Source organism: Nannospalax galili, unplaced genomic scaffold, assembly GCF_000622305.1.
Source record: "Nannospalax galili isolate Female #2095 unplaced genomic scaffold, S.galili_v1.0 scaffold5, whole genome shotgun sequence".
NCBI classification, from domain to species: domain Eukaryota; kingdom Metazoa; phylum Chordata; class Mammalia; order Rodentia; family Spalacidae; genus Nannospalax; species Nannospalax galili.
The window spans coordinates 2851239-2862124 of NW_008353126.1; the positions used below are offsets into that span (position 1 = coordinate 2851239).

The 10886-nt window shown below is 43.3% G+C and overlaps 1 protein-coding gene, 1 non-coding gene and 1 pseudogene across 6 annotated transcripts in view; 2 read left to right on the forward strand and 1 right to left on the reverse strand.

The window, feature by feature from the left end:
- The window catches only part of LOC103747873, an 8901-nt pseudogene extending 3942 nt beyond the window's left edge, over positions 1-4959 (reverse strand).
- A 125-nt stretch (positions 4960-5084) lies between these two features.
- Positions 5085-10886, forward strand: part of Wdr47 (WD repeat domain 47) — an 82726-nt gene continuing 76924 nt past the window's right edge. For 2 of the 5 annotated variants that reach the window (XM_008850413.2, XM_008850414.2), the window contains exon 1: positions 5085-5433. The gene's annotated coding sequence lies outside the window, so the exon portion shown is untranslated. The remainder of the gene's footprint in view (positions 5434-10886) is intronic. The other 3 variants (XM_008850411.3, XM_008850412.3, XM_029554672.1) reach the window with 2 other exon arrangements.
- LOC115067210 lies at positions 6606-6732 on the forward strand. The gene has a single exon (XR_003846643.1). It is a non-coding gene; the product is annotated as a small nucleolar RNA SNORA51 (small nucleolar RNA).

Below are 10886 nucleotides of genomic sequence, written 5' to 3' on the forward strand. Positions count from 1 at the left end.
TTTATTTATTTATTTATTTATTTATTTATTTATTTATTTATTTATTTATAGACAGGGTCTCACTGTGTAGTTCTTGCTGGCCTGGAACTCACTATATAAACCAAGCTAACCTTGATTTCACAGAGATCTGCCTGCCTCTGCCTCCCAAGTGCTGGCATTAAGGGTGTGCACCGCCACACCTGACCTCCTTTTTATTTTTTGATACAGGGTCTCACTATGTAATCCAGCTGTCCTTGAGCTCAAGGATCCTCCTGCTTCATTCAGTCTCCTGCACAGTTTATTAATTTGGAGTTTTAACAGTAAGTCAACCTGGCTATCTTCCAATATCTAGAGTAGACACTAAGCAGATGTGGATATTTAATTTAAATTAAATAAAATTGAAAATTCAGTTTCTCAGTTGTACTCAACCCCATGATAGTGGCTAGTGCAACATTGAACAGAGCTGATTCAGTACATTTCTGTTCTCAGAGAAAATTGTCTTGAACAGTGTTGATTGAGTGCACGGATGCTGTCTCCTGAGTTACTTCAGTTTGCCTATACATATAGCATAATAAGATAGCATAATGAGCCCCAGCTTCAACAAAACTTTTTGCCAATTTGTCCATTGGGAATAGTATTAAAGCAAACCCCATGTTTTGAGTTATTTATAAATATTTCAATATATATTACTGACCTGGAACTTGCTATGTAGACCAAGCTGGCCTCAAACTCACAGAGATCCACCTGCCTCTGCCTCCTAAGTGCTGGGATTAAAGGCATGTGCCACCATGCCTGGCCTGACAAAAAAATTTTAAATTAGCCCACATATCATCATACCCCATTAAAAGTAAAATGAATTCTTTAATATTCTCACACACCCAATACCTGTTTAAGTGTTTTTTGGTCTTTTTGAGACAGGATCTCCCTGTAGCCCCAGCTGTCCTGGAACTCATTATATAGACCAGGCTGGCCTTGAACTCACAGAGATCCACCTGCTTCTGCCTCTCAAATGCTGGGATTAAAGGTGTGTGCCACCACGCCCGGCTTGGTCCATTTTTTTTAAAGCTAAAATTCCCAGTAGATACAAAGAAGTGGAGTGGGGAAATAAGAAAGTTTTAAGAATCAGAATGAAGGGACTAGAGAGATATCTCAGTGGTTAAGAGTACTTGATGCTCTTGCCAGAGGACCTGCCTGGGTTCCATTCCCAGCACCCATATGACAGCTCACAATGGATTCAACAACCTCCATGGGCAAGTGGTGTACATACATACATGGAGCCAAAACACTCATACAAATGAAGCTAAGTATTTTAACTTTTAAAAAATGTATTTATTTTATGTCTATGAGTACTTGCCTGCAAGTATGTGAGTGCACCATGTGCATGCAATGCCTATAGAGGCCAGAAGAGGGTGTCAGATCCCCTGGAACTGGAGTTATGGACAGTTGTTAGCCTCCATGTGGGTGCTGGGACCCAAGCTCAGGTCCTCTAGAAAAACAGCAAGTGCTTGTGACCACTGAGCTATTTGTCCAGACCCCAAACTAAATACATCTTTAAAAAAATTTTTTTAATTTATTATTTTTATTTTATGTGTAATAGTGTATTGCCTGGACATCGGTAGGTGCATCCATGTTGTGCAGTGCCCATGGAGGTAGGAAGAGGGCATTGGATCCTCTGGAACTGGAGTTACGGACAGTTGTTAGCTGCCTCATGGTGCTGTCAATCTAATCTGGGCCCTCTGCAGGAGCAGCCAGTGCTCTTAACCACCATGCCATCTCTCCAGCCCTCAAATAAATCTTTTTTTTTTAAAAAAAGTCAGAATGGGGGAGCTGGAGAGATGGCTCAGCGGTTAAGAACACTGGTTGTTCTTGTAGAAGACCTGGGTTTGAATCCCAGCACCCACATGGCAGCTAACAACTGTCCATAATTCCAGTCCCAGGGGATCTGACAGCCTCTTCTGACCTCCGAGGGCATTGCACGATACAGGTGCACTTACCTACATGCAGGCAATACACACATACACATAAAATAAAAACAATAAAATTTTTTAAAAAAGTCAGAATGGTTGGAATTGGCTTGCTCCAAGTCAGTCTTGGAACCTTGGGCAAGTTATTTCCTTTAATCTTTATAATGTGAATAATTAATAAGAATCTTAAGGGAGATTATGAGGCATAAAATGAGGACATAGGCAAAACTCATACCAGAAAAACAGGTTCTGGTTTCCCCTAGCAGATCGCTCCTGGCAGATACTAAAATGTTAACTGATTGTTCCTGATCGCTATCTTTCTAGATCTCACTGAAGATTTAAATATTTAAATGATGTGGGTTCTTGAAACTGTTGTTTGGAGTCAAGATTTGGGCATAATTTCTTAGATGAACTATGTTGACAAAATAATTGAGGCTCTTTTTAGACTATATCATATCTGTTCACTCTCAGTTTAAACATTCCATAAAGCATTATTTTAAAAATGAAGACTGAGAAGATTCCTAATAATTGTTATCAGAGTTGTTAGGATTATTGGAGCTTACATCTTTTTTTGTGTGTGTGTGTGTGTGGTCTTTTGGAGACAGGGTCTTCCTGTAGCCCTAGCTACATAGCTACTGGCTATGTAGACCAGGCTGGCCTTGAAGTCACAGAGATCTGCCTGACTTGGCCTCCCAATTGCTGAGATTAAAGACCACCACCACCACCACCATGCCCAAAGAGAGCCTAGGTCTTGACAGCCCTGTCATCAATAGGCCAATTAAACAGATAAGCAATAATGAAAGGCAGAGAAAGATTTCTTCAGTTTGGCCACACTGGAAAGGGAAGAACAAACAGATCCAGTGATCCTCCAAATCCACCTTCAGGGTTCTGACATGACCTTTAGGTTCAAATAGAAGGCCAGAGGTATGCACAGCTAAGCAATCCTGGTCTAGGTCTCAGTCTCTGCTGAAACCTAGATGCTCTGACCAGTTGTCAAAACTGTGTGAAATCTCTTTTTTGGAGACAAATTTCTTCTCTGGCTGGCACCAGTCTTTTCCATTTTCCCAATAGGAGATTCCTGGGGAAATTCCAATTCCTTAGAAACCATTGTCTCAATAGTCTGATCTGTAAGTTTCACTTTAGAGCGTCTTCATCCATGGCAGGATCTTCGCATGAAAATTTCTTCTAAGATTTAGTCAAACTAGACAATTGTTATTTTGCAGGTCAGCTTTTCTGTTTCCCCTGAAATTAAAAATGTTGTTTCTAGAACTTTTCCCTTAAGCTCTGAGTTATCTTTTTGGATTCCTTTCTCCCCCACCCCCACTCCTTCCTTCCTTCCTTCCTTCCTTCCTTCCTTCCTTCCTTCCTTCCTTCCTTCCTTCCTTCCTTCCTTCCTTCCTTCCTTCCTTCCTCGAGAGTGTGACCTGCATGCACAGGAGGCCGGAAGTTGATGCTGGATGTCTTCTTTGATTGCGCTTCACCTTATTCAGATGTTAGTCAAGCTCACTTGAACCCAGAGCTTAACAATTAGTCTAATCAGCTTGCATTCGTGACTCTGTCTCTGCCTCCCAAACTCTGGGATTACAGGTAGCCATGAACACTTTACCCACTGAGCAACTTCCCAGCCCCATCTTTTTGTTTTTGAGACAGGGTGTCACTATGTAGCTGAGCTCAGGCTGGCCTCCAACCTGCAATCCTTTTTATCCTGCTGGTATTACAGACACGGACCACCATACTTGGCCTTTAAAAAAATTGCATTAACTTATTTACATGCATGTGTATGTACATGGGTGTGCACATATCACATCATCCACTTGAGGTCAGAGAACAACTTACAAGAGGAGTCTGTTCTCTCCTTCCACCATTTGTGTCTCAAGGACTGAACTCAGGTCATCAGTCTCGGCAGCAAATGACTTTACCTGCTGAACCATCTCAATGGCCCTTTTTGTCTTTTGAAACAGGGTCTCACTACCTCAGCTGGGGCTGGTCTGGAACTCCCTATGTAGACCAGGGTGACTTGAGATGCTACCTCAGCCTCTGGAGTGCTAGGATTAAAAGTATGTACCACAGCGCTGGGTGTGGTGGCACATGCCTTAAGTCCTGGCAGGTGTAGGCGGATCTCTGAGTTCAAGGCCAGCCTGGTCTACATAGTGAGCTCCAGGACAGCGGGACTACAGAGAGACCCTATCTCAAACAAACAAAAATAAGTATTTACCACCACATATGACAGATATGACAGTCTCCTGTAGCCCAGGCTGGCCTTGAACTCTCTATGTAACCAAGGATGCTCTTGAAATCCTCATCTGACTCCACTTCTCAAGTGCTGAGATTCATCTGGCCTTTTGTCTTGAATTGGACAAAACTACTTACCCCAAAATGTTTTTGAGGCAGAGTTTTATGGAGCGCAGGCTAGCCTTAAACTCATGATCTTCCTGCCTTAGCCTCTTGAGTGCCACCTTACCTGGCCAGAAATGTTTATGTTTATTCTCTTTACCCCCATTTAACCCATCTCACACTTTTGGGAGTTTCAGCTCACTGGCTTTCAGTCTTTGTGAGGACGAGGACCTAAAGGTATGTGCCACTGTCGTCTTCCTTAGTTCTATATGGTTATTCCCCCTAAAGGTCTATAATTCAACTCCTTGAAAATTTTATATTTAGGGAATACGACTGCATGTATAATGTACTGAGTAAGGCTTCTACAGTAAACAAAGGGGTAGACAAAAAAAAACAAAAAAACAAAGAAATCAAACCGGTGACACTGTTAACTGAACAGCGCTTCATGGAAGGATCAACATCAAACACTGAGAAATCAGAAAGAGACAGACAAGGAAGAGGGGAAGGAAGCAAGATTTATTCATTAACCTTTATTAATAAACTGGGAATAGTATTGAGTCAAACCTAGTAGTGCACAGACGACTTCTCCATTTGGAAGCGACAGACCTGTCCACGCTATTTCGAGACACAGGGTATCGAATGCGTCTGCATTCGGCATACCAGCGTCTCTTGCAATGGCCATACTCGCTGTCCTCCAATCCCTCAGGTCACAGTCCACTAAATTCGCGATGTCTAACTCTCGGGCCCCGGCCCCTCCCCTCCTAGGTCCCGCCCCTCCAGGCCCAGGCCACGCCCAGCAGAGGCTCACTTCCGCGCAGGCACCTGCCTAGCCGCCCCGCGCGGGGGTCCTGAGGCGCCCCGGAGAAGCGTAGCGATTGGCTGCAGCTGGCGGCTGGAGCTCGGCTCCAGCGGCGCTTGACAACCGCAATCTGCCGAGTTGAGCCGTCGAGGGCGGGATAGGGGCGGACGCCAGAAGGACCGGCTGACGAACTGATGGACTGACGCGCGGGCGGCGGAGGGAGGACCGACGCTAAGCCCAGACCGCCGCCCTCGCGCTCGCGTCCTAGCCCGGAGTTGGCCGCTCAGGGCTGCGGCCGCCGGTCTCCCGGCCGCGTCTTCTTCCGCCTCATCCCGGCGCTCCGCTCGGAGCCCTCAGGTGAGTGGATTCCAGGTGGCGGGGGCGGGCCGCGGCGCTCCGCGGGTTGCCATGGTCACCCAGCACCACCTGTCTCCGCCCGGGGAACCCCGCTCCCGCGGCCCCAGGGCGGCGGTCAGGGCGGGGAGGAGGGTCTTGGGTAGTCTGGGGTGGTGACTGCCGGGAGATGGGTGTCGGGCGAGGCCCGGGAGAGCACCGGGGAGCTGCCAGGCCCTCTGCGCAGGCCGCCGCTTCTGGACCACACCTTGCCCTGGCTGTCAGCTGGGTTTCTGGAGGATGCGCCTCTGGCGGGCGCAGGGTGGGTGTCCACCTCGCGTCTGCCGAGGGGCGCGAGGCGGGCTGACTGCGCTGCAGCTCTAGCTCCTCTGCTGAGCTGAGCATGAGCGAGACCGAAGGCTGAGCCCGGGTCCCTCTTTGGGCACGCCTTGGCCGGCAATTGAGTAGGGAGTGGCTGGATTAGGAACATGGGGTCGCCCCGCGGGACCCGGTGTGGCCTTTCTGATGTCACTGGCCGGTGGTAGCAGGCTTTGGGGGGACTTGGGAGGATGAGGGGACAGGGCTAGGGACTGAATTTGGAATGCGGGTTATGCCGGGGGCGCCTGCGTAGAAGACGCGGGAGGGTGTGGAAATCATAGGGTTAAGCCTCTTGGCTGTATTGGGGAGAATAAGATTGGGGCTTTAAAAGGCTCTCGGGCGAGGCCTTTGGCAAAGGGGTAGGGACGAAGGTAGGCAGGGACAGTATTTGACCTGATGATTTTTTTCCCTGCACACCCAGGCATGCAGTTAGTAACTACGCATGGTGTCTGAGGGGAGCGTTTTTTTGGCAACTTGGTTCTCACTGCATAATGAAAGGAGAAGTCTTTGTTCCTCCCAGATTCCCAGGTTGTGATCCTTACACTTATTTCTCTCCCTTTGTTGTAGAGTTCATAGGATGCTTCAAAAAGTTAATGGCACAGAAATGAACATATAGATTTTAAAAGACTGTAAATATTTTTTCACAGAAAATCCAAGTTGAATTTTTTTTTTTTTTTGTCTCGAGTGTTGGCATGTATTGCATTGACGTTTCACTGTAAAGGAGAAACGCCTAGAAGCCCATTTCCTTTATGTGGCACATTCTGGAGGTCTCATTTATAAGGAAGATGTAATGAATCATTGTACATTAAGATTTATTGGGCCTCCTGGTGCTTACCACAGGCTGTTTTTACCCTGACTGTGAGGAAAGAGGAGGCAAACCTGCCCCATGTTCACCCCAGCCCAGGCCACTGTGCCCTGGTCTGTATTGTGAATGGGGAGACATGGATTAAGAAAAAAAAAAAAAAAAAGATTTAGGGGAAGGTAGATGGGAAAGACTGGTAAATAACCCGTAACAATATTGTATGGTAAACAACCAAAACACAAGCCCCTAGAATTTGGATGTCATTGATTTGTGTGTCCTTGTGTGTCTGTGTGTATGACTTTTAACCTGTGCTATCTTCCACCCCACCAATTCCTAGTTTTATTCTTTCTTTATAAACCAGTAATAGGAACTTAACATAAGAGAACAAGAATAGTAACGATGTTCCTGGGTCCATAATTGTGCTCAGTCTCTCTCTCTCTCTCTCTCTCTCTCTCTCTCTTTGGTTTGCAAAATATAGTAAATTATTGAATGGACGTCCTATGATATGCTTCATATATGCTACAGTTTGAAAAACATTTCAAAGTAATAAAGAAAATTGTCCAGTTTTCCTTAGTAAATCAGTTCCCTGGAAATCAGAGTTGCCTGGATTTAAACTTCTCTTTGCTACCGTAATTACAGTCTTGGAAGAACTATCCTATCATTGACTCTCTTTCTTATTCTGTAAAATGGGGATAATGCCTGTTGTTTTAGTCTGAGAATTGATTGTGAAGCTGAATAAAATAATTCATTTGAAAGCACTTTGGGGAGAGAAATGAAGGCATCTGTTGACGAACACTTCAAAGGGGGGAACCTTGGCAAAGATAATTAAAATGTTCTGCATGATTTATTTAGTGTTTCTAGAATCAGGACTGTATTTATTACAATGTCCTTAAAAGAGTTATGAGAACTATTGGGGTATATACCCATTTTTGGCAGAGGTTCTTTTTATTGTGGTGATGTGGGGGAAAGAGTGTTTCCTTCTTGTATATGGGTGAGTATTGCTTTCTTACAGATAAGGCTATTGCTAATAACTGACTTGAGTTATATTTGGTACTAGATAATCCTCACTGTGGATCATTGGTTCTTGACTAATGAAGAAGTAGCTTACTTTATCTCCTTTGACCCATGCTTTTCAAATTAGAGTATTGACATCATTTTAGACTGGGAATGTTGGTCAGAGGCAGAATACTTGTCTAGTATCCACAGGCCCTGGGCTTGATCCCTGGCACTGAAGAAGTTAAAGACATAAATAAGCTGCAATATGCCAAGAAACAAATACATGGAAACATTACATGGCACACATTTATGGAGTTGACATTAATTTAACTTGAATAATTAGATAAAGGGACATTTTTGGATAAAACAAAACGGCACAAAGAAAGGTAATATTCGTTACTTTCTAAGGTAAAATAGAGATTTCAAATTTCCTGCTTAAAAGTTCACTGAAGCTGTGTTTGTTTTCTTCTGACCTTAAGTAGAAAAGTTTAAGAATCTCTGTCTGAGATATACTTAATGAGTGACAGGTCATTAACTCCTATAGGAGATAAATGAAACAATAATTTTTTATTACAATTTTTAAAACTTTAATATTAGGCTCAATCACTTACTTTAGTCCTAATTATTCCCTCTTGTTTTTAGTCCCTGTAAAAACTGGAGTACTGTATTGGAAATGCTGTAGAATCTTAGTTACATAGACTTGGCAATTTCATTCCTGGCTGTGTACTTTTCTCTAGAAGCAAATACCTTGCACTTCTGAGTGTTAGTGTAATTACCTATAAAATTATGATCATAAGATCACAAGAATTATATAGATAATGCATGGAAGTATTTAATGCAGGACTTACATATAGTAGATGGACGATAAGAGTACCTTTACCCTTCATCTCTTTGCATATTAAAAGACTGATAATCCTTTAACCCTTTCTTATTGGGAAACTGTCTTACCCCTGAACTTCATAGCATTTTTCTCTTTTGATATTCTTTTTTTTTTGTCTTTTTGAGACAAATTTTATGTATATTATTTTGTTATGCTTCAGAGATTCGCCTGCTTTTGCCTCCCGGGTGCTGGAATCAGAGGTGTGCACCATCAGGCCCCACTCTTCTATTGTTTTTTGAAGTAGAATCTTACTATGTTGCCCAAACTGGCCCGTGGTTCCTGGGATTACAGTGAACACTCCTGCCTCAGCCTCCCAGGTAGCTGGGACTACAAGTGCACACTGTCAGGACTATTTTATGAGATCTTTTAAATTTTTCCAATGCTAGTAGACCATAAATGGTACCTTTTTTAGATAAGGGTGAGTAACCCTTGTCTAAAATGTTTGGGACTAGAAATGTTTCAGATTTTTTGAGTGATTTTTGTTTTCTTTTTTTGATTTTGGAGTGATTTTTGTTTTCTTTTTTGATTTTGATTTTGGTTCTAGAATATTTACATAGGCTTTATTGGTTGAGCATTCCTATGAGGAAAATCTGAAATTAAAAATGTTCCTAAGTCCAAAACTGAATTGGAGCATTTTGGATTTGGGGTTTGGATTAGGGCTGCTCAGTTTGTACTAGTGAGGTTGACCATCTTTTCACATATTTATTGGTTGGCTGGACGTACTTATATGACTTCTCTATTCTCTGATCACTTTTCTACTAGAATTCATTTGAGCAGTTTGGTTTAAAGATGCTGTTTATGTGTTGTAGGTGACAACCACTTAACTCCTTATTTACATTGTATTTAATCCTGGTTTGTATTTTGTCCTTTGTTTCTCTTTGTGAAAAATTTACTTGGATGGAAGATCTAAATTTTTTATTTTTTAAATTTTTTTGGGTATGAGTGTATTGCCTGCCTGCATGTAGGTGCATCTGTGTTGTGCAATGCCACAGAGGTCAGAAGAGGGCGTCGAATTCCCCTGGAACTGAAGTTAAGAATGTTTCTTAGCCACCATGTGGGTACTGGCACTTGAACCCTGGTCCTCTGCAAGTGCAGTCAGTGTTCTTAACTGCTGAGCCATCTCTACAGCCCTGGAATATCTAAACTTTTAAGAAAATATAAAAACCGACAAGTTTTAGTGTTTATGCTGAAATTTTTTTCTTTACCTTTTCTGGGTTATGTGATTCACTTGAGCAGTCAGAGTCAAAAACAGTTTGTGTTTTTCTTGTAAAATTTTAGTTCTTTAGTAACTAAGTATATTTTTAAAATATTTGTGAATTTGAAATATGGAAAACAAATTCTTTAATCCTTTAAAAAATTTAAAATATTGTATTTATTTTATTTTATGTGCCTGAGTGTATTGCCTACACGTAAGTGCACCCGTGTCATGCAATGCCCAAGGAAGTCAGAAGAGGGCGTCAGATTCCTCTGAAACTGGAGTTACAGACAGTTCTTAGCTACCATGTGGGTCCTAGGAATTGAATCTGGGTCCTCTGCAAGAGCAGCCAATGCTCTTAACCACTGAGCCATCTTTCCAGCCCCTCATTTATTTTTTCTGTGTGTGTATATGTATATGTGTGCACCTGTGTATTTGTGTGTACATACATGTCTGTGTGACACAGCATGAATGTGAGGTCAAAGGACCACCTGTAAGAAATTGGCTTCCTCCTTCTGCCATGTGCATCCCAGGGATTGAACTCAGGTCTTCAGGCCTGGTGGCAAACTCCTTTACCTATTGAGCCATCTCACTGGCGCTTTTTTCTTTTTTGAGATATGGTCTCATAGGCCAGGCTGGCTTTGACCTTCTGATCCTCCTGTCTTTACCTGCTGAGTGTTGGAATTGCAGGTGTGTACCACCACACTTGGTTTATATGGGCCAGGACTTCCTGCGTGAAATACAAGCTACATACTCAGCCCCCACATTTTCTTTTTTCCCTTTGTTTTTGAGACAGGGTCTCCCTGTAGCCCCTAGCTGGCCTGGAACTCACTAAGTAGACCAGGCTTGCCTGATCTCACAGAGATCTACCTGCCTCTACCTCCCAAATGCTGGGATTAAAGGGGATTAAAGGCATGTACTATCATTCTCTCTTTCTCTCTCTCCCTCTCTCTCTCTCTTCCATCCTTTCTCTTTCTCCTTTCTTTCTCTCCTCTCTCCTCTTTCTTTCTCTCCTTCCTTCCTTTCTCTCCCTCTCTTTCTTTCTTTTTCTCTCTCCTCCCTCCCTCCCTTCCTTCCTTCCTTCCTTCCTTCCTTTTCGTTCTTTTCTTGGTCTTTTTGAGACAGGGACGCCCTATAACCCCAGCTGACTTGGAACTCTCTATGTAGACCAAGCTGGCCTTGAACTCACAGAGATCCACCTGCCTTTGCCTCCCAAGTGCTAGGAT